The following is a 24,137-nucleotide window of genomic DNA, read 5'->3' as shown; positions in this document are numbered from 1 at the left end:
ATATGTGTAAGTTGTCATTCTGAGGGTCCTGAGTGATACACATGCATGAATAAACTCAAGGACCTACTCTTAGAGAACATTACTTCTGGGAGGGCGAGCTTTAAAACAATATAGAAGGGCAAAGACCATCCTAAAATATATAGTGAGTGCAAAACACAAGACAAATCCATCTTATTCTTTTTATTGATTTCTGGATTAATGCATCTAAAACTTCTCTAAATAATACCTGCAGTAACTCCTGCATTATATCGTTGTTTCAGATGTGAGGGTAAACAGTGTTGAATTGATAATTTCTATAATTTCAACCAGTTACTAATACAGGAACTTGCTTTTGTGAAATGACTCTCCCAATAAGAATTTCTGTTGTCAAAAGTATGCCCACATTACAATAATTATTATCATTATAATTCACATTAATCATAGCATAATAATTAGCTACTATTAATTTTTACGTAGATCGGAATGGATTTTCTTCAGCTATATTGCATCTACGTTTTTAGTTCTTTTGTCTAAGGCATGTGAACAATTTTAACTAAATTACTGGAACAAAAAGAATTTTGTGATCATGATAATTTCTCAAGATGTACAGCAAGCAAAGAGAGTTGAATCAAAGATAGGACAGCAACAGAGTTTTACTTGTAGGAGTTTTACTGCATAAACTAACCATAGACAAAAATAATCCCATTTGGTACCAGCTTTAACAGATAAAATCCAACAATCAACTGAGCAAGCATTTTCTCAAGTATTTTTTTAAAGTTTATTAAAATATAAAAGTTTCCATTTTCACCCCTCCTCCCAACACCCTCCCACTCCCCCCACTCCCTCTCCTCTTCCCTCTCCATCCCTAAGAGCAGTCAGGGTTTCCTGCCCTGTGGGTAGTTTAAGTTCCTCCCCACTCCCTCCAGGACCAGGAAGATGAGTATCCAATCGGACTGGATCCCCAAAAATCCAGAATATGCCGAGGAAACAAGTCCCAGAGTCATTGTCAATGGGTTTTTAGAAAGACTTCGGGCCAGCCACATTCAGAGAATCCAGCCTCTTCCAGAGAATCTGGTTGGATCAAGTGCTCCTTCAGTCCCAGTCAACTGGCCTTGGTGAACTCTCATTAGATCAGTCGCCTTGTATCAGTGGGTGATCGCTCCCCTTGCAGTTCTGATTTTCAATACAGTTTTTCTTTAGGGGGCATCTGGAAGTGAGGCACTTACTAAGCAGTTCAAACTCATTCTTGAACTCCATTTTCTTGGCTCTGCTTAAAAAGCTGGGATCTCATGGGTGTGGGTCACCACTCCTGGTTTAATGCACATCCAAAGTCTCATTCTTAGTTGACGTGGAACTTGAGGACCTAATTTTAAAGACTACCTAGTAAAGATAATAAGGGTTAAAAGACAATCATGAACTTGAGGGTTAGCCGGCTCTTTCGAGTTTACTCAAGGAAATCACTAATTTTCCCTCGTCTCTTTTATACCATCATATCTTTTAACAGATTGCTAAAGGATCCTCTCGAAATGTGACTGAAATGAAATATAATAAAGCTTTTTTTGATATAGTTCCCCGGATATTGCCATGCATTTTCTTAGCTTTCCTTTACAATAAATTTGAACCAGTGGGCTGAGCATGTTAACACCTTTTTCTACTTAGTTTTCCTTAAACCCAGTACAACCAGGTCTCTTCTCATCATTGTAGCAAAGCTGGCTCTCCCCAGGTTGCCAATGGCTGATTTTCAGAGCTAGCATTCTGTAATATAGTAGGTGCTAATGTTACATATTAGTAACACTTGCAGTCTCTGATAATCTTTCTTCCATGTGTTTGAAGAGGGCTGTATTTTTTTTCAACCTACTGATTTTCCTCCTCTCTGGTACTTACATGTATTTCTCCTTGGTGATATCTGAACTCAAATTACTGTGTTTGGTTTGCAATTCACATTATTTCCCTTGGCATTTTATCCAGTCTGTAAATAAATTCTATTGATAGGTCCCCAACTCTTAAATTTGTCTAACTCGTCCTTACTTTCTTTTATCTATACCTTACGTGCCTCGGCTGCTGATCTACTTTCTCCTAGACGTTATCCTCTGTCACCTTTCCCATGCCAGCTGGAGGTGTCTCTCAGCTAGATTTGGGGATCGTTATATATTATCTGCAATCCATGAGAAAGTGTGATCGAATGTTCAGAGTTTGTTCAGGTCTTACCTTCCCTGCTTCCTGTAGCCTGCACCCAGCCAACATGCTGTCTCACTTGGGTTGGTATAATATTACCAATGTCCCTGCTCACCTCCTATTCGTTCTTCTTCCCTTTGATTGTTATCCTCTGTGAAGTCTCTAGCCTTTTTTTTTTTTAAACTAATTCCTTACTGGTTCTCTTTGCTTCAGCAGTAGTAATCTTGCTATTTCATGAGTGAAAGTGATAGGCTCATATAAGTTGTACCCGACTGTTATCTCTTTCGGGCATATTCTGGCAGCTCTCTTTATAGTTAAACATTCTTGTTTTACAGGTTGTGTGTGTGTGTGTGTGTGTGTGTGTGTGTGTGTGTGTGTGTGGTTTTGCATATACCAGTGGATCTCAACCTGAGGGATATGGGAGAGGTTCTCAGAAAGGAAAGGGAAGGGAAAAATGTTGTAATTATGTTATTATCTCAAAAATCCACATGTAAGTATAAATAAATACTTGGATTTTTTTTTCTAACTCTAATTTTATCCTCCTAAACATATTCTCTTAAGGTTCAAAACCATCACCATTTACTTTCCACTACTTTGCCATGTTTTCTGAAAATTAACATATATAATGCATACATATTATATACAACAATATAAAATTGTATGTAATAAATATTATACACCATATATAACAGATGCATTTTGTAAGGACTTTTTGTTTTTCTTACCTATTACATGTATGTGGGTGAACTGAGGTCTTGTTTTCCCTTCTTTGATTTCACAATTGAGCAACATTCTTTTCTTTGAAATGGTCAAAGGTTTTTTTTTTTTTTGAGTAATGCTATCATGCTGAGCAATGGTTACAAGCCAGAATTCTAAGTTAAACAAGACAAAGAGAACAAAACCTTGTCAAATCTTTACCCCTCTCATCCTTTGCCAGTGACTCTTAAACTACTCCTGGCCCAGTGGAATTCTCAACACGTTCTTTCTGTATAACCCATAAATTTGGAATGGAATACCTGGGCTTCTCTGTCAGAAAAATTTCATGCATAATTTGAGAAGGCTCATTTTCTTTCTAATATAGAAATGTCACTTTAAGATATTTGAAACATTAAGCACCTTATGTTTCCAACCAATTAGAATTATCTGTTTTTCTAGTAGAATATGTAAATTAAAATGGGGAAAGAGAATATTTACTTTTAAAATCCAAAACATTTATCTTTTCTTCAGCTTGAATACTGTTCATCTTCTCGTCATTAACTTTGGCAAATTTTAAACTAACTGGAAAAAAAACATTTAAAGCAAGATCTTGTTTAAATATGTTTTTAGTACTCCATTTGAGAAACAAGCATGAACAACTAACTTAGCGAGTCCTAATGCATAAAATGCTGAGGGAGTACAGAAGGCCGATGCTCAGCTTCCCATTTCTCTCTCTTATTCACTCCCTCTAGTGTTCAAAAATATGGAATTCATAGTGAGCCAATTGTCACCATAGCACAGAATGTTATGTGGAAACAGTGTTTTCTCCCTAGTAGGGTTTTGTTTTCCTTAGATAATGTAGGCACAGTCCTGACCTCTCAGAACTCACCATCTCCCCTTCCCTAAGGATTCTTACAGGCCTGACTTTCCCATGCCCATGTTTACAATCTGTGCACTTCTGTTAGAGACACATCTGTATTTCTGTCTTTACATTCTTCCTCCTTTAGTATACCTACAGTCAAGATTTTAGTTTTACGACTAGTGATACAGTTTTGCGATAGTATTACTGAAATGAAATGCACTCCTTTCAAACTTCCTTACGAAAGAACCATAAAATCTCCAGAAGGAGAAAGAAAGTTAAAAGGAAAAATAGATGGCTGTTCAAGAGAGACATTTAATAATTTTAACACATATAAAAGAGATTGTTTTCAATCATGAAACTCAACTGCTATTTACTGATTTGTAAAAATTAGGACCTAGCATTTAAATTTATTCTCTAAATTCATTGACATTATTAGAGATATTTGTTTAATGTCCTATAGCTTTTATGCAATTTTAATATTTACTATTATATTTTAATTTCTCATTATATGAAGAGAGCATTCACTATTTCTCCTTTCCTTCTGACTTCTGGGCAAGATGTGGCTTTTGTAATTTTCAACTCATAGCATTAATGATTACCAACACGAGGTCCCCAAGACTGGGCCTGTCAACACTCTGCCACGAAGCAGGAAGTGGCTCATGGAGTCTACCCTTCCGTGAAGATTTGCCTGCACTAAATGATTGCTGAGGGGAAGAGGGACATTATCTTTTCCAGTAGCTTAGTTACTGGGAAAAGGTCCATGCTCCAGTTGAGAACGTCTGTCTCTTTGTACCCCTGTAAGAAAACCTAAGGAAAATCATTTGACCCCTTAAAGAAAAAGGAAGTAGAAGGGAAGGTCATTAAGGAAGGATGAGGAGCAGCAGGAATTGAAGGGGATAAGGAGTGTGAAAGGAGATGAAAAGATCAAACCACCTTATTTACATGTACAAAATGTCATAATAAGAAATCAAAGACAAAATATTGAAATAAAAAATTAAATTATATTCAGAAACACTGCTTCAAATTTTTAGTCACTATTTCGAAGTATATTATAAAGACCGATACATTTTAAAATAGGACTCAAATCTTAACATGCTCTCTTTTTCAATCATCCAAATTTATTTTGAGTGCTTAATCCTTGTTTATGACAGGTTACCCTGTATACCTTTGGGGAAAGAAATTTTTTAGTAGAATAATGGAGTACGCTGTGTGCATTTTTGATTGTCTCATGAATCACAAATGCTTGAGAGTTTACCATCTGCTTCCTAAAGTTGCTAATACTCACAAGCCAATACTTTATATCACCAACTGTCTCTTAGCTTACCTGAGCCAAACAACTCACTGAACACTGACATCCTAGCATGTTTGCAGAGAAGTAGGAGGTTTTCAAGAACCTGATCAGGAAAATCTTTTATTTATATGTGTTTCTTCTGCTAAGATACCAAGAATGAAGCCCTAAGCTCTGCACCAACAATTTAGTATTACTTAATAGTGTTAGCTTCAATGGTGTTTAATCTAGTTTCCAGAGATCTGAAATGTTTCTAGCTATGCTAATGTTCTTATTGGATTATGGTAATGTGTCTTATTTTCCCTTAAGACTGGCGAAGAACAAGATTAACGTGAAAGTACTGGCATCTTATCAAAGTTGCAGAGAGAAAAGGAAAACCAAGAATTATCATTGGATGGCTGGAGAGAGAACAGAGTCTCACTCAATTACTCAACTGAGGGAGTCCTTGAACTCACTGTGTATCAGAGGATGACTTTGAACCTTGTAATTCTAATTTCAAATGTTAGGATTACAGCCATTTGCTACTACACTCCACAGTTAATTCATGCAATGTTTACTCTAGGACTTGAGAGTTAGGTCAGCGCTCTGCCCTGAGTTATATTCCGAGCCTGAATGGATACTATGTTAATAAACTTACTTTGTATATAATGTTATGACATAATAGTTAATGAAAGAAGTTCATTACTTACTAGATTGATATAAGGGGATGCATTTCTTAAATGTTAAGGGAAATGATTCAATTATCTCTTAGTCAGAATTCTTGATGTCCTGCGTAGTGATATTTTATGTCATCCTGTAGTATCAACAGATGTAAAAAAGTGATTCATAGATACAAAGCCATCCTTTAAATATTAACATTGAGTATTCATCATGTCAGGCATTAATCCAAAATAACCTTTTAATGATAAAATATACCACAGTATTTTGTATGATGTAGTTTTCTTTGATATTTATTTTCAAATTAAATATACTACCCTTATCTCCATTTTAAATTGTATTATTACTGTACCAGTTTTCAATGGTGTGTATCCTTTGGATGATGGTTCTGGATACTCTGATAGTCTTAACCTAGCTAGAGGCCACCGGGGGCAGGTCCTCTGGGGTATAGTATCTCTGACTCCACCCCCTGCCAATTTCATTGCTTCCAGTCTGGCAAATAGCAAGAACCGCCTTTACCATAGGCTCTGGCTTATAAGAGGCTCCACCCCAGGCTACGGAACAAGCCAAGGGACAGAACTGTGGGAAATGTAAGTTAAAAGGAATCCTTTTCCTGAAGTTGCTTCTGTCAAAAGCAATGAGAAAATTGAAACATATACCACGTCAGATATTTATTTCCTTTGTTAGTAGGAAAGGGTTCTACCACACACTGAGTATTGTAACTTCTCCTAGAAACTATTGCAAGGATCTTTTATCTGAGAAGTAAATAGAAAATAGAGATGAGCTACATTAAACTTTACTGTAAATTATGGAAAGCACATTATAATTACCAATATATACAAAATATCATATATTCACACATGGAAAATGATTTTAAAATAAGATGTTTCTGTGAATTTACGACAGGCTTTCTATAACATGCTCTATAATGTTGTACAAAGAGAATTCAGTTTATGATAAAAATTGATTGTAGCACTTTTATAAAATTTAGTGAAATTCATTTAAAATTTATAGAATAATATTTGCAGCTTTACAGGATTTGAGTTTTGTTTTTTATAAACTAAGGTTTATGTGGCATTAATTTTGTAGTATTTCATATAGAAACAAATACATATGTACACATGCTGAGTTTCATGCATACAGAGAGGATATGACAAAATATATTTGTGTTATTTTCCAAATGCTTGAAGATAAAGATTCTGCTTTCTTGAGGTGGTGGTGGGTATTGGAGAGATGGTTCAGCAATTTAGAGCACTTTCTGTTTTCCCAGAGAACCTGAATTCAGTTTCTACAAACTACATCAGTTGGTTCACAACCGTTTGTACCTACAGTTCTGAGCATCTCATGTTCTCTTCCGCCTCCCTCTTCTGGGCATCTGCACACAGGTGGCATTCACTGACACAGGCCATGCACACATACACATAAGTAAAATTAATAACACATAAATCTTTGGGAAGAGTCTGCTGTTCCTGAAGCAATGAGTCAGAACTACTGATTGTATAAAGCACTGTCCATGATCTTGCAAATTGAATGTCAGACTGTCAGAATGTATCAAAAACTTACCTTTAGTGGAATCCTTTGTCTACAGTAAATCAGAGATACATCAGTTTTGTTGTACTTGTCAGCAAAACTGTAAATAGAAAATATAATGTGCCGTTTGCTTTAGAGTGGCAGGCATTTCTGAATGCTTCAATGCCAGCGTATTGCTCAGAACACAAAATCAGAGAAAAAAAGTAGATATCTACTATTCTCTGAGCAATTCTAACGCACTTGTGCATGGATCACACGTTAAAATTATTTCATGTTTTGAGCTTCAGCATGGCTGGAGGACATTTCCAATCATCTTTGACCACAGTAGGCCATAGACAGCAAATCAGAAAGGGCGGTAGGTTTGCTCTCTGACTCTTCCTTTGAGATTTGTACTCTGGCCCGAGTGTGAAGCAGAAACAAACAAACAACAGCAGCAGCAGCAAAATCTTAGAATAACTTCTATGAAACGAACAAGTGGACAAAGTGCAGGGGGGCGGGTGCAGGTTTCTAGGCAGAAAAGCAAACCGCACAAAAGATGTGAATGAAAACTGACTGACTTTGTCAACCTGTCAGACTTTGCACTAGGAGGCATACTTATATTTGAACTGTACTCAGTATATGGCATTTCCTCTAATAAGATGGCTTCTAGAGATAGGTTACCTGTACCAGCTTAAGAACTTAGTAGTCTGACCTGGTCTCAGTCACACAAATAGCAAAGAGATCATTTGGGCTATTAACTACCTCTGGTTGTGAGAGCTTAGGGAGTCTCTGTCTATAAGGGCCATTTAGGTTACTGGCCACCTCCAGTTATGGTTGTGGGAGCTTGAAATGGCCTGACTCAGTAGATAACACAAATCACCAGACTCTTAATCACTTCCAGTTTTCAGCTTTCTGGATGGAAGAACAGGTTTTTCTTCTTTCTCATTGGAAAGAAAATTGCTGTGTGCTTAACACAGATTTCTCTGGAGATTTAAGGGTGCAAGGATCTCCCTGATGTGCTCCCAACAACAAACAAGGATGGCTTTTTTGTTTGTTTCTTTGAGACAAGGTTTTTCTGTATAGCTTTGGCTGTTCTGAAATTCACTTTGTAGACCAGGCTGGGATTAAAGGTGTGCACTACCACCGCCCAGCAAGTTCCGTTATCCATATGAAGATACATACATATCTGTAATGTATGTAAGCAGGAGAGTGTGACTAATGTACTGTGACTGTCTGGTAAAACATAAAATCCAAAGAAACTTTCATTTCCTAAAGTTGTAAACTTCAAAACCATGAGGTTTCAGAAAATATCCTCTTTCTACCAGAATTTAGGATACAATTAGAGAATACTGTCTTAAATTTACAGAATGAAATATATGGTGTCAATTTTAGTTTATTTTCTTCCTAAGATGAAACAGTCATTAGGAAGTGCGTTACTTGATCCTGTAGCAAATTCTGAATTATATCCACTACATACATTTTATGTGATTTCACTTATTTTGTATTCAATTTAAACAAAACTCTAAAAATTTATATATTTTATTAATTTTTAGAGTTGATTTTAAAATATTTTCCTATTTTGAAAAAATATTTGGAGATTTTTTTCCAAATTTTATGGAAAAAGTAAATATATAAGTTAAATATTGGCTATCTTTAATTTAGAAATAATATTAGTACAAACTTGTAAAAGGACCATAATAAGCTTTTAGCTCATAGATTGGTGTTATATATTTAAATTTAATTTAAACATTTAAATGCCAGAAGGTGCCAACATTAAATAGCAATCACCATGGTCACCTCTAGGCTTATAGCATCTGTTTGTGCTTGTTGTGGATGTGCTGGGCTTCTTCTAAGTAGAAACAGTTACTTAGCACGCAAATAGTTCATCATGAGTTGCTATGACACTTCCAGATGTTGGTGTAAATTATGTCTGGATTTTCTTTCTCATGTTTCCCTGCTAACACACTGAGTATCCTGAAGTGACTTCAAAAGTATGGAGAACGATTAGGTCCAACAGTGAATTTTCTTGGCAATCTGTTAACATGGCCTTGACAATGTGTTGCTCATGCTACCCTTCAGACACCATGGCTTCTCACTCTCCATGAGCATAGACAGGAAGTATGCACATCCTCTCTTAGTATTCTTCGTGTTTTAAAGCTACCATCTTTGCAGAATGACTGATTTTCTAGATCATCAAACCTTGATAACAAGCTTCATTATGTATATTTGATGAATCAGTTAATTTAGAATGACATAATCACAAGTGCAAAGAGTGTTACAAAATTGTCACTGGAATTGATTCCTTTGATTTTGAAGGGTTTCCTTTTACTTTGAATTCATATGAAGGAAACTTATTGTACTTTTTGAAATTATAGTTTTCATGACTAATGTTTCTTGCTTATGCGTTGACTTTCCGTTAAAATATAATCAAATGTAGTATCCATTCTGGCAGGCTGTCTTATGGGAAAACTTGCATTTTCATTGTAATTAACCAGCATTAATAAGTTGATGCTATCTGATTTTTAAATTTAGACTTTTAGTTTGAGATAATTATAGATTCCCACATATATGTAAAGAAGAATATATAAAAATTTCTTTCATCTTTTCTAGTCCTTCTGTGGAAATACATCTCAAATCTGTGGTAAAATAGAATAATCAAGATATTAACTTGGATGAAGTCAGGCTACCAAAAGTTCTCACCATGGGCTTTTTACAACTATCCCAACTTCTTTCCCTTGTCCATCCATGCCCTAAACACTAGTGGTCCTTTTCTGTAAATTTCCCTTAGTAAGAAAGTTATAGTTATGAAATCATTTTATATACTATTTTGAACATTATTTTTATTATTACATAATTATCTGGGGATTCACCAGCTTATTATATGCATCAGCAGTTTATTCTATTTTGATGATGTCTAGTATGGCATGGTATAGATGCACCATTCACTGTTGAACATTCACACATTGAAGGACATGTGTGCTGTCAGCACTTTGGGTCTATGATGAACCAAGCTTCTGTGAATATGTATGTAAAAGTTTTGAGGTGAGCATGTCTTTGTTGTTGTTGGAAATACTGCCTGAAAATGCAATTTCTTGATCATGCTTTAGTTCCATACATAGATTCATCCAAAACTGTCACCGGTTTTCCAGAGTGTTGCATCATTTTCCAGAATAATTTGATGAGTTTGTGATGCAGTTTCAGGGTTGTTCTCCATCATCACCGGCACTGAATGCCAATGTTTGCTGTGGATGTTCTTGAGAGGAGGGATAGAAAGCGTAGTGGCTATAATGTTGAGCACATGTCTTCTTCAGTGTGCTATCTGCTGTGTTTTTTTCTTCTGTTTTGAAAACTTGGTTTTTGTTTTTTACTGTTGAGTTTAGACAGTTCTTAACATATTATGATTATTAGTTCCTTGTCAAATATAGGATTTTCTAATTATATCCTCTCAGTCTTAAGCTTGATGTAGGATTCTCCTCTGTATGCTATGAATATGCTTTATTGCCATTGGTTAATAAAGAAGCTGTTTCAGCCTGTGGCAGGACAGAATAAATCAGGTGGAAAATTCAAACAGAGATATATATATAAATCTCTGTAGGCAGAGTCGACAAGATGCCATGTAGCTGCCAAAGAAGAGAGATGCCCAGAACCTTTTTGGTAAGCCACAGCCTCATGGTGATACATATATTAATAGAAATGGGTTAATAGGCCAAACAGTATTATAATTAATATAGTTTCTGTGTGATAGTTCAGATCTGATGGTCAGGAATGAAAGAGCAGTTTCCAATTATAGAAATTTTTTTTATTCACAGAATATTTGGGAATCCAAATGTATAATTTCATGAAGTTAAACATATCATTATTTATTGTATGCATAATACTATAGGTATTGCTACATTTCTCTGCTTTGCTCTGTATCCTGAACATTTTCTCTTACATTTACAGTACTGGGGATCAAATGTAGGTCCTTACACACGCAGAATAACTCATTCTACCACAGAGAACTACCTACCTTCTGCCATAAATGTTTCCTTATATTTTACTCAGAAATCTGTTGTTTTACACTTGGCATGTCAGTCTGTGTCCACTTTGAGTATATTTTATGAAGTGTCAGACAAATTGGGGTTGTTTGTTTTGCTATAAGATGTCTACGTGCTCTAATTAGTACCATGGAGTAAACACTTTAGCATTCTTCAATGACTTGTTTTTGAACTTTTATGAAAAATCATTTAGCACTGTTTCATTGTAAATTTATGAATTGCTATTTATGAACCCTATAAGTATATATGTCTATAATTTCAGCGATACTACATAGGATATAAATTAGTGTGCTATATTAGTCTTGAATTGGCATAGGCTAACTTTTCCTACATATCTTTTTTCTAAAATGTATTTTCTATTCTAAGTCATAATTTCCACATCAATGCTAGGTTCATCTTGTTTACACACAAAAAATATTGTTCTGTACTAGAGGGAGAAAAAAGTATGTAATAATCTAACTCAGCTGTAAACTCCATAATCTCTGACACCACATTCCAGGACAGATGAGTCTACTTGTACAATAGTGGCACTGCTCTTATGGGAATAATTCTCCTTAATTGTGTTTGAGGTCTGCTTTATAAGAAGGAATTTGCATCTGGTACAAAACCAGTCAAAGACAGATGAGGAGTTCTTAGACTCTAGGAAGAAGTTAATGCTGTGGTTTAGCTAAACTGCTGTGAGGGCAATCTACCTTCTGAATACTTATACCAATACCTACAGAAAAATGGTACTCCCAACTTTAATCAGAGAATGTCTTCTTTTAATGAATAGCAGTGAATGCATTGACACATAAATGTTTAAGATGCTAAGAACATGTTATGATGAAATGTTCAGCCCTAAACTGAGCAATGCTATTACCTCATTGAAGTCTCAGGGTACAATTCAGCAGAGGGGTAGAAATAATATATATACACATATATATGTATATATATATATATATATATATACTATATATAGTGCATCCTGATCATTATAATCACCTCTCCTCTAATTTTCCCTCATACATTCTATTACTTCTTTTCTTCTTTTCAAGGCTCCTTTCTAAATACATGATTTTTGTTGTTGTTTTGGTGGTTGCTGTTGTTTTGAGACCCTCTGAATTTAATTACAAGGGTGACCATGGGTTTTGAACTATCCACTGGAGCTTTGTGGGTTCCTCAGTGACTCATTAGGTACTTAGTAGGTAAAGATAGTGACTACCCCTCCCCAAGAATCCATCTGTAGGCAGTCATACAGCAGGAAGATTCTGCAAGATATTCCCCATTTCATGCTTGATGGTGAAAAGAATAAGTTTTCTGTAGGCTCACGAGGTAGCCTCAGCTGTGAGTATGTGACTATGCTGGATGTGCCATTAGAGGCACAATTTCACAGCCCTTCTCCCTATTCTTTCATCCTACCTTCATTCTCCATGCTGCGATTTTGTCTTGTCTGGGCTTTGTACCATCACAGTGAGCTATTTTTAATTTACAACTGTTGGGAGAAAGAGAGTCAGTTTTCTTTAAAAATGTTGTGTTTCTTGAATGCATTGGCACAGGAGACCACTTCTTAAAAATATCCCCAGTAGCATAGTCACTGAGAGAAACAATTAATAAATGGCACCTTCTGAAACTGCAAAGCTTCTATAAAGCAAAGGGCACAGTCAACAAGACAAAATGGCAGCCTACAGAATGGGAAAAGATCTTCACCAACCCCACATCAGACAGAGGTCTGATCTCCAAAATATACAAAGTACTCAAGAAATTGATCATCAAAAGAACAAACAATCTAGTAAAAAATGGAGTACAGATCTAAACAGAGAACTCTCAACAGAGGAATCTAAAATGGCTGAAAGACACTTAAGAAAATGCTCAACATCTTTAGTCATCAGAGAAATGCAAATCAAAACAACTCTGAGACTCCATCTTACACCTGTAAGAATGGCCAACATCAAAAACACTGATGACAACTTATGCTGGAGAGGTTGTGGGGTAAAGGGAACACTCCTACATTCCTGGTTGGAGTGCAAATTGGTACAGCTACTTTGGATATCAGGGTTGCGATTTCTCAGAAAATTAGAAAACAACCTTCCTCAAGACCTAGCAATACCACTTTTGGGTATTTATCTAAAGGATGCTCAATCATACCATAGGACATGTGCTCAACAATGTTCATAGCAGCATGTTTTGTCATAGTGAAAACCTGGAAACAACCTAACTGCCCCTCAACCAAAGAATGGGTAAGGAAAATGTGGTACATTTACACAATGGAGTACTACACAGCAGAAATAAATAATGACATCACGAAATTTGCAGGCAAATTAATGAAACTAGAAAACATCATATTGAATGAGGTAACCCAGACCCAGAAAGATAATTATCATATGTATTCACTCATAAGTGACTTTTAAACATAAAGCAAAGAAAACCATCCTACAAATCACAATCCCAGAGAACCTAGATAACTACGAGGTCCCTAAGAGAGACATACATGAATCTAATCTACATGGGAAGTAGTAAAAGACAAGATCTCCTTAGTAAACTGGGAGGATGGGGACCATGGGGGAGGTTTGAAGGGGAGGGGAGAGGCAGGAAAGGGAGCAGAAAAAGATGTATAGCTCAATAAAATCAATAAAAAAATGTTGGTTTTGGTAAGTAACACATTCTCCAGTGGAAAGACACATTTCTAAGAATATATAGCTAGGAAAAATTAGATTTGATGGGTGAAATATATACAAATTTGGGTAAAAGGGAAGCAGGGGTATGTGTGGGAGTTGGGGCATGTTGTGGATATAATATCAAAATACATGGAAGGACTAATTTAAAAATGATATACTAAATGCACATAGAGTAGATTATGAAGGAATCGTGTATCTTTTCACAAGTTTAACTAGGTGCTTTTTTTTTTTTTGCCTGGGGAGACAAATTGAGTAGACAATGTTAAAATACAGGGTCCCCTACTTCAAACTGGATGTATAAATAAGAATAGATTTTTGGAAAAAGTGTAGTTTATGACAATGTTATGAAGAAGTCATTGTTCTCTATATTTTCTTCACCTTCTTCCCACCAAGAAATTTTTATTATTAAAACACATTTTCTGTATGATATAAAGAACTGTTAAATTAAAATTCTATTTCCATGTACTGACATGTCTCTATTCATAGACATGAGTTGAACTATCCAAGTTAAAGAATTGGATTTTGTGTGATCCAGTGACTCATCACAGAGAGAAAGGAGTGATTAATCTATGTACCAAACATCACTGGAGAGGAGAGGAGGGGCTCCTGTACTCTCAGGATGAAATGTCTTAGTGATTCACTGGGAAACGGGGCAATGCTTCTGGAGGGAATTTGTCAGCATATATCAGGAGCCTTCTCTACTCTTTGTGTTAGTAGCTCTATTTCAAGGAATTAGCTTAAAATATTAGAAAAGTACAGAATAACAATAGTAATCTGATAATTCTATTACAATCCCCAAATAATTTAATTTTAGTATTTCATTATATTATCTTTATATTATAAAAAGGACTTGATTCTTAATTGGTTAGTAGCTATAACACATATTATCTTCAAAAGTATATATTTAAAAGGGAATTATTTTGTCATTTTTATTAGTTTATTCCGAAATTTTTCATTGTGTTTCGGTCATATTTACCCCTTTCCTACTCCTCCCAGATCCATTCCCTTTTCTGCACCCACTCAACTTTGTCTTCTCTCTTTTTCTCCAACCCATCAAATCCAGTTTGTACTGCCCACAGACGCTTGGGTGTGGCCCCCACAGAAGCATTGTTAGTATGGAATTTTTAGTTCACTTGAACCATATATAATAAATAATCAAGGGATAAATATTTGTGTTGTCTCTCTGTAACTCTTCAGGTGGGAAATCACGCTAACTCTTTCTATTGCTTTGACAGGAAAGTTTTCAACTCTATAAAACAGAAATTGTGATACAAGGACAAACAAGAAAAGAGGCTGCACGTGTTTACAACATAAATTCAGCCAGGGTGTGAATCTGGAAGCCTTGGTTTACATTCAGTTCTGATACTAATCATAAGTGAGTCTTATTCCTGTGGTAACAACTTCATTTTAAATACTTGGAGGAGGTGAGGATTCTTTTATATTTTAGGTCAAACAATTCCACACCAGCAATTTCAGGTTCATCCTAATATCTTTGAAGTTAACACAACTGTGTTTAAAAGAACACCTAACTTGTCTTTTTCTATATTTGCCAGTCTTAGGAAGGGAATGGATATCTCTGATCAACTTAAACTTCCTCATATTTATCAGTGAGATCGATACATAGAAAACTGAGAATATGTTCATTCATTTAAGGAATAGTTTTGGTAGCTGAGAATCTCATGTTATATATTAAAGCATATGACATACTAAATGGGGCTGAGAGTTGAAAAATATGGTTATCCAAGTTAAATCTTGATTAAAGGACACTACATTTCATCACTGAAGAGTTTTATGAGCCCATTAAAAATAAAGTGTTGTATGATTTTTAAACAAGAGTGCCTACACTTTATGTTGGATAAAAGGAAGAAAAAGAAAATACAGGAGATATAGGAAAACATTCCCTGAAAACAAAATGCAAATTCCATTTTAAAATTTCCTGTTTTAAAAATCATGTTTTAGCCATCTTTAAGTTGCATGAAATCTGTCCTTTCTCATGCTCTCACTTAAAGAGGAGCAGGGAAACGTTTTCACTTTGAATGTGTGTATGGCCTAATTGAAATATCACTTATGAAGTGTGTGTGGCCTCATTGAAACCAATAGTTGCAGTCATTTGGGAATATCTGGAACTCACTGGCTATCCCAAAGTATCTTAAGAGCAGGCAACGAGCTTCCCAGAGCCTTCTTAGAGGAGAATGCTTTCTGTCACTCCAGTAAAAGCCACACTTCTTTGGGAATAACTTGTCAGTTAAATAATCCAGCTGCTGGAGACATGGGGGTTTTGGCAGAGAAGACAGAGCTTCTCATGATTCTGTTTTCCCTCCTTCCCCTTGCTATTGATGCTGCTGGAAATGGGTCAGTGCTGTGCCATGTCATCTCAAGTTCTAATAATCTGTCACTGGGAGCACTTTTTTAACTCTTATTCTGCATTCAACTGTAGCAGAAATAAAGCTAAAGGCCTGAGAAGAACTGTGAATCTCCACCAGGTGCTCTTGAAGCATGGTGTTAATAAATTTCTTAATAATCACGGAGGTGTATCTAATTTGTTCACTTACATTGGGGCTGCCTTTGAAGAAGGCTGTCTTGCGCTCTGATGATATATTTAAAGGGAATGATTTATTCTGATCTTTAGATGTATTTCCAACTTAAAAGAAATCAGTCTATCACCCTTCGTTGGTCTGACATGGATAACAAACATTCAATCCAAGATAGGCAGAGCTTCTGGGATAAAATGACGATGTGACTTTGACAGAAGATGCCAAGTGGGAATTCATAGGGGGCCACCAAGCCAATGCTTACTCCACAGATGATCAGCTCTCTTCAACAGCTATTTCCTTTGAAGCCAAGATCCTTAAGAACCCGGCAGCACCGTAACTCTTTCATACCCTGTGTTACTTGTGTGCGTGCTGGAGAGACACACACTCTGAGATCACCTGCATCATCCAAATCAAAATTTTCAAGACTGTAGTCACAAATACATAGGCAAAGAAATACGTGTGTCTTGAAGAATTCCAGTAAGCTTGTAAACAGGTGGAGGATTTGTAAGACAGGAAGTTTGTTCTTCCCTCTATCCCTTGTTATTAGGAAATTTCTAATATTTTCCCAGTTTCAGAATAAAATCTGAAAATAAACCTGTATGTCAATCATTTCAAAAAATAATGCAAAACAGTGTTTGCACCTGGTTAATTAGCTGCCTTTTATCTTTGTTTTCTTTCCCCTTTGTCCTTTCTGAGTACTCTAAAAGATTCAAAATTATATTAATTTAATGAGGAGGCTTCTCCTCAGTGTTTGAATGGAAGATGTTAAAATTTAACAGGATATTGACTGAGGTTTTTTTTTTTTTCATTAAAGAATAACTACTGGAAAGACAACTGGAAAAGCTGGTAGGGGTAAGGGTGGGACAGAGATTGTGGGAGTGGCCAACAATGACCGTTCCAACCCGAGACCACACCAGGAGGCCCACCCCTGATGCTGCCTGAAGAGCACCAGGAATCAGAGGCTGTATGGCCCAGAGGCATAGGAGAGAACCAAACATGACTGGAGGGAAAAAATGTCAATGTAATAACGCCTAATGATATTCTGCTATACTTATAGATTGGTGCCTAGCCCAATTGTCATCAGACTCCGTCCAGCAACTCTTGGGAACAGATACAGAGACCCCCATTCAAATATTAGGCTGAGCTCAGCTAATAATGCTAAAAAGAGGGAGAAAGGATTGTAAAGCCAGAGTAATCAAGGATATCACATGAAAACCCACAGAATCATCTAACCTGGGTTCTTAGGAACTCACATTTAACCAACAACCAGGGAGCCTGCAAGAGACTTCCTAGGCCCTTTGCTTATATGCAACAGTTGTGTAGCTCGGTCTTCTGGTGAGACGCCAAACAGAGAAATTAGGGCCTGTCTCTGACTCTTTTACTGACTTTTGGACCCTATTACTCATACTGGATTGCTTCGCCTAGCCTTAATACAAGGCCAGGAAGTTAGTCTTACTACAACTTAATATGACATGTTTTGTTCGCATCCATGGAAGACCTGCCATTTTCTGAATAGAAATAATGGAAGTGGAGGAGTGGATAGAGAGGCAGAGTGGAGGTGGGAGAGGGACTGAGAGGAGAGGAGGGAGGGGAAATTGTGGTCAGAATGTAAAATAAATGATTATTTTAAAAAGAAAAAGAAAGAAAAACTACCCCTCTTCTCTCTCTGTCTCTGTCTCTGTCTCTCTCTCTCTCGTGTGTGTGTGCATGCACGTGTGTGCATATGTATGTGGGTGTGAGTGAATATATGTGTATGGTATATGTACTGCATAATGTATGCATATAATGGTTAAAAAACAACGTTATGAATTTGATCCTCCCTTCTACTTTTTGTAGGTTCCAGGGGTCTAACTCAGGTCTCCATTCTTGTAAGGCAAGGACTTACAGGCTGAGTCATCTTGAGGCACTCCTGATAGGGGTCTTAATGGAGAATCATTCTCTCATCGAGTTGGTCATTGAAGTACTCAAGCAAATATATTGACTATGGTGAATATGATTTTTTTCTCTGATGTATGCAGGCATCCAGGAATAAATAGACTTCCTAAATTGTACTCCTGTGCTCCATAGAAAAGGTATATAATTTGGGTAGCTGAAGTTGAAACTCTAAAACTAGAATCTCAAAATGCAATTTTGGAATTGCTAGTCTTAATTCCATACTTTATATCACTGATTCACAAAGCCTCCATACATGTACGTGTGCCAATTATTTTAGTGGAAAAGCGCTGTGGTAATTTTTACTGTTCTTTTAAAAGAAATTGCTAAAAGTAGAGTTTGAAGCAGGTCAAACTTTCTGCTGTATTTCTATTTTAGTAATTTCTCAAAAACCAAAACTACACTGAATCTTTATGAATTATTTGATATATATACCTTAAATTTATAAAACTATCTATTTTAAAATGTACTTTTTCTTTATTGAAAGTATGTGAGGGGGAGATGCTTTGGAAATCAGTATGGCATTTTCTCAGAAAGTTAGGAAACAATGAACATCAAGACCCAGCAATATCACTTTTGGGTAAAACCCCAATGGATCCTCAACCATACCACAAGGACATATACTCAACATTTTCATATCAGCATTACTTGTAGTAGCCAGACCTGAAAACAACTTAGGTGCCCCTCAACTGAAGAATGAATAAGGAAAATATGGTACATTTATACAATGGAGTACTACACAGTGGTTAAAAAGTAATGACATCTTGAAATTTGCATGCAAATGGAGGGATCTAGAAAAGAATACATAGAATGTGATAACCCAGACTCAGAAAGACAAATATCATATGTACTCACTCATAAGTGGCTTTTAGATATAAAGCAAAAGAAAACCATCCTACAATTCACAATCCCAGGGAACCTAGATAACAAAGAGGACCCTAAGAGTGACATATAGGGATTTATGTAGGAAGGCGAAAAAGACAAGATCTCCTTAGTAAATTGGGAATGTGGGGGTCAGAGGAGAGGATAGAAGGGGAGGGGGTGGAAAAGGGAGGTGGAGAAAACTGTATAGTTCAATACAAACAATAAAATAACTCTTCCTCGTGCACTATTACCTTAGTTACTTCCCTATTGCTTTGATAAAATGTCATGATCAATACAACTTACAGAGGAGATGGTAGGGTTTATTGGGGCTTACAAATCTAGAGGGTTAATGAGTCTATAATGATGGGAGCAGCGTGATAACAAACACCAGGCAGGGTGGCAGGAACAGAAAGCTTGAACAGGAAGTTCACACCTTAAGCTTTAAACATGAAGTAGAGAAAGAAAATTGGAAGTAGTGTGGGGTCTTCAAAAGAAAAAGAAAGTATGTGAAGAGACTTATTTATATTTATATATTTACATATATACACAATGTATATATATATATATATACATATGTACAAAGAGAAGATTTATGTATATATATATACATATGTATACCTTTGTATGCAAAATATATCTAGCTTTCTAATGTTTCTTGTCTATCCACATCACATCACAAAGTCTTCAATGTTTCATGACTTGAAAATTTGAAAGTATTGGTTTTCCAGATATTATGCTAAATGGGTCATGTACCATGAGATCACCATAAGCCTTTGTGTTCCACCAGTAACTATTTGGGCTCCAGAGTGTTGTACCTGAGGTAGTTAATTTTTATTGCCAACTTGGCAGAATGTAGTGAAGGCATTTCCAGGAAAGTTAAGGAGAGGAGGGAAGGGCCATCCTAAATGTGGTGTTACCATTCTGTGTGATGAGGGGCCATACTGAATAGAAAGGAGAAAGGAGAAACTCTGATGAGTTCCTAAATTCTCATCTTCCATTTCCAGGTTCATTTGATATGAATAAGCACTTTCACATTCCCCTTGTCAGAGCCATGAGACACTTCTGTTGCTCTGTGTTCCCTACCATGGTGGGGCTATGTTAAAAAATAAGCCAAAATAAACAATACCTCTTAAGTTCTTCTTATTTGGCCTAAGGTTTCAGAGACGAGAGAGCCTCCAGTACATCTCAAACCATAGAATTTTGTAATAACTTTTTATAGGCATTAGTACCCCACAATTAGTACCCTCTCGTATTTAAATTTCAAGAGTCAACCTCCAGATATGTTTATATGATGGCAGGAGCCTGAGATCGATGTTGGGAACTTTCTCAATTGCTCTTTCATCTTATTTTTTGAAAGCGGAGTTTCACAATAAAACCTAGATCTCAGGGATATGGCTAGTTTCAGACTGTGCAATGTACTGTCTGTTTTCTCTTTTTGAGGCTGTAATTAGGGAGACCCACCATGTTCCTTATTTTCATAGGTTTTTGCATCCAAACTCCTCTTGTCTCTGTCAGCACTCTACTCCCTAGCCCCAGTTAATTACTTTATAAGGTCAATCTGAAGTGCTTTAGATATCATTGGGGAATTAATTACTATTTGATGAATGAATCCATGTAAATTTTATCAGAAACTTTGCCTACTGTGATTCATTCGGTTTGTACACAGAAACAACTGGGGTTTAGGGAAGACAGTAGCAGACACTCCTAGCTAGTCATTGTTTTTAGTGCTTATTTCTCTCATTTTTGAGATGCTAATGTGCTTGTAAAATAGCTATATTTCTCAGTTTCTTTTCCTAAAATATGGCATAATAAGAGCAGTCCTGTCTCTGTAGGAGTCGTTGGTGAAGTTTCTGGGAAGGGCTTAAAGGGAGTCGATGATGGGGCTACACATGCTTTTTCTGTCTGACCTTCCTTTATTCATTTCCCCCTGCCCAGCAGGGGGATACTATGCCCAGCGGTGTATGCATATTCAGACTGGGATGATGAAGGTCGAGTGTGGAATCGGGTGGCATCTGGAATAGGCATTCATTCCAGATTTCTTAGAGTTATTACATCATCCCTGGATGACTTAAATTTGGCTTCCTGTTATATAAAACCCTTTGTGCTAACAGCAGTGCTATTTGGTTTTCCTGTGTGTGTGTGTGTGTGTGTGTGTGTGTGTGTGTGTGTGTGTGTGTGTGCAATTGAACACATTTTCAACTGGGGTAAAGGAGAACGAGAAGAGCCTACTATTCTTTGATATGTAACAAATATATCCTATGTTACATATCCTTTGATATGTAACAATCTAGACAGGCTCAGTCACTTTTGAACTTAGAGCAGAGAGGAATGGCTTTGGACTAGTGTGAAGCCTCTCTGCAATTAGGCTCCATCATTTATAGAGAGGAGGTATGCATCTTTAATATACTTGGGGTGAAATTCACAAATCTGTGTTTGTCTAATAGAGTCTCATTTGGATTGTATCTCCTAGCAAGAGTTTTATGCTGGCCACTTAGGTGTATCTTTCCCCTGTATAGGGATCATTACACATTTTTAAAGTTTCATTTAAGGGCAAACTTATTATACTATAATCTGTTTCGTCAACCATTCAATATGTTAAAATACATTGCCATAGATGGTAGAAGTTCTAAGGTTATTGGTGTCTGAATATAACTGCACATTACCAGATGTGTTTTCTGGTTGGGCTTGGTGAATAATTATAGTTAGGTAATCAAAATTTGCTAAATTGAGGTTATGTAGAGATGGGACTAGCTTTCTTTGAAACAGACTGATTTGCATTATATTCCTGCCTAATGTGCGTCCTTGGGATACTAAATGGTGGGCTTGTGATTAGCTGGGAAAGTGCAGTAGCACAACAAATCTTTGTGCAGCACATTCACACATGTTTTGTATTTCTCACATTCATCTTGTAAATGCTTTTACTCACACAGTTCGTAAGTGACCACAGGCCTACAGCGCTGTAACCTTACATCTGGGCACCAGGTTTCCCTGCTGGTTTCTGTTGAGTTATTTTCATCCATGTATAGCAGGGTTACAACCGTCTTTTGGTGACGTGTAAGGATCAAATGACAGACTGAGACCACCAGAAGAAAGAGGGTGAGTTTTCTTGGCCTGCTAACATCCCACTTGTATGCAGCTGCTAAGGAGGAGAGCTGTGATGTTGGGGAGGCTGTTTTGTTACTTCCCAAGTGAGACAAGAGTGTGTAACAAGTGCTTCCTCGTTGAAGATTCCTCTATTGATAATTCCTTCCATTCCTCGGTGTTAAGCACAGTGGCAATTAACATTACTTAGCCAAAAGGTTTCCATTTGGAAGAGAGAATTATCCATTTTAGGCTACTGATGGATATTGCATTTTCAGTGTCTTTTGGTGCTAGAGGCTTTATGCTAGGGAGCTCCAGGAATAGCAACAGGAGATTAATGTGGGCTGCACTATGCCAGGTGAATACCAAGCTGCTCAGTTTTTTTATTGTATAAATTTAATCAAAAAATTTCACAAATAGAGAGCTAGTAATTTTTGCTTTATTTTTAAAATTTCCCTGCAAATTATTTGGTACCCTGACATTTTCAAATAGTAATTTTTAAATAACAACCCTTCCCTTTGTCCACCTCTTTACCTCCAGCTGACACCCCTGATTTTTTTCCTGCTTTTGTTTACCTGGGGTCCGTTTTTATCCCTCCTTCTTTGCACATCTTATTACCCTTCTTTTCTAATTCCTTGAGCTTTTGCTCATGTTTCTAACATTTCTATGTACACCTGTAAGCTTCACAAACTACAATCCATATTTGAGAGAGAGCATGTAGTTTGAATTCGAATTTTGGATGCTGATAAAATTGTATTGAGTAAGTTTTAACTTTTAGAGACCTATCAGGTTTTCAAGTTGTTTCTCAGGAACAGTCGTTCAGGTGGAGGTGCTGAGTTTCAAGCATGACAGCTGATTTATTACTTGTCCATCACACTGTTTTCTCTGCGCATCTGTTTGGAGGAGAGCAGCAGGTAGGTCTAGGAGCCTCGAAGACATTTCAAATGGAGCTAATCTGTAAATGTCAACCAGCCCTTATGGTCACACAGATAGAACTGAGAAAACACCAATTGCATTGTAATTGGTCTTGTTACTAAAGACTGATCTGACTTTTGTCATTAGCTTACTCTGACTTAGTATTAGTTTCTCACCTGCAAAAAAAAAAATGAGAGAATGATTTGCCTCTAAAGAGATGGTATTTATGAGCAAAGTATTTGTGAATGGCAGAGCACTGTGTTCTTTGAAAGCCATTTAAATAATAAATAATGTCATTCAGTGTGTTATTAGGAGCTTGCTAATATGTGTTAGAATACAGTTCATAATAGAAATCTGATAAATAGATAGGTCTCAACAGTTGAAACTGCTCCGAGTGGAAATTGCTAAAATGAAAAATTACTGTCTGGCACGTTTATCATTGTGCAACAGAGTCTGCTATCTGTGGAGGTTTATTTTGCACATCCTATCACTTGTAGAAAAGGATGACGAGGTCCCATGCAATGCCATCTGTATTGGATGTGAGACGTGATGTGATGCTACCATCTTTTAAGAAGCAGTTTTGCACATGCCAGATGAAAGAGATGGAATGCAGTAGGTGATGATAGCATGGAGAAGTATGAAAATAATGGACTCAGATGAATGAATTCTACTTAGCATGGTTTGCAGATTGAACTACCCAAGGAATCCCTGCCTACTGCAGATCTCAGAATTGAAACAGTCAGTTTGTAACAGTATGTTACATGTTTCAATGATGTGGTAAGCTTGTTGTAGAAGGAACGGTGAACAAAGAAAGAGGAGGTTCAGATTTTGGCCCAGGCCTGCCACATAATGACCATGAGACTTTGACAATTTCATATATGAACCCTGTGGGTTATCTCTTTTTAGTTGTCTTATAAAATAGATATCATGTGGTTAAGAACTCAGGTCAGTGTT

At 36.6% G+C, this 24,137-nt stretch overlaps 1 protein-coding gene and 1 long non-coding RNA gene across 3 annotated transcripts in view; one reads left to right on the top strand and one right to left on the bottom strand.

The window, feature by feature from the left end:
* Positions 1 to 24,137, top strand: part of Prr16 (proline rich 16) — a 284,272-nt gene that overhangs the window by 9,072 nt on the left and 251,063 nt on the right. The gene's annotated exons all lie outside the window — the stretch shown is intronic.
* LOC146891741 (uncharacterized) lies at positions 839 to 7,551 on the bottom strand. The gene is made up of 4 exons (XR_015005359.2): positions 7,221 to 7,551; positions 5,690 to 5,793; positions 2,880 to 3,026; positions 839 to 1,359 (listed from the first exon to the last, which is right to left on the bottom strand). It is a non-coding gene; the product is annotated as an uncharacterized LOC146891741 (long non-coding RNA).

This window comes from Myodes glareolus, chromosome 13 (genome assembly GCF_982192425.1).
Source record: "Myodes glareolus chromosome 13, mMyoGla1.1, whole genome shotgun sequence".
NCBI lineage: Eukaryota > Metazoa > Chordata > Mammalia > Rodentia > Cricetidae > Myodes > Myodes glareolus.
This window is presented reverse-complemented; position numbering and strand designations above follow the sequence as displayed.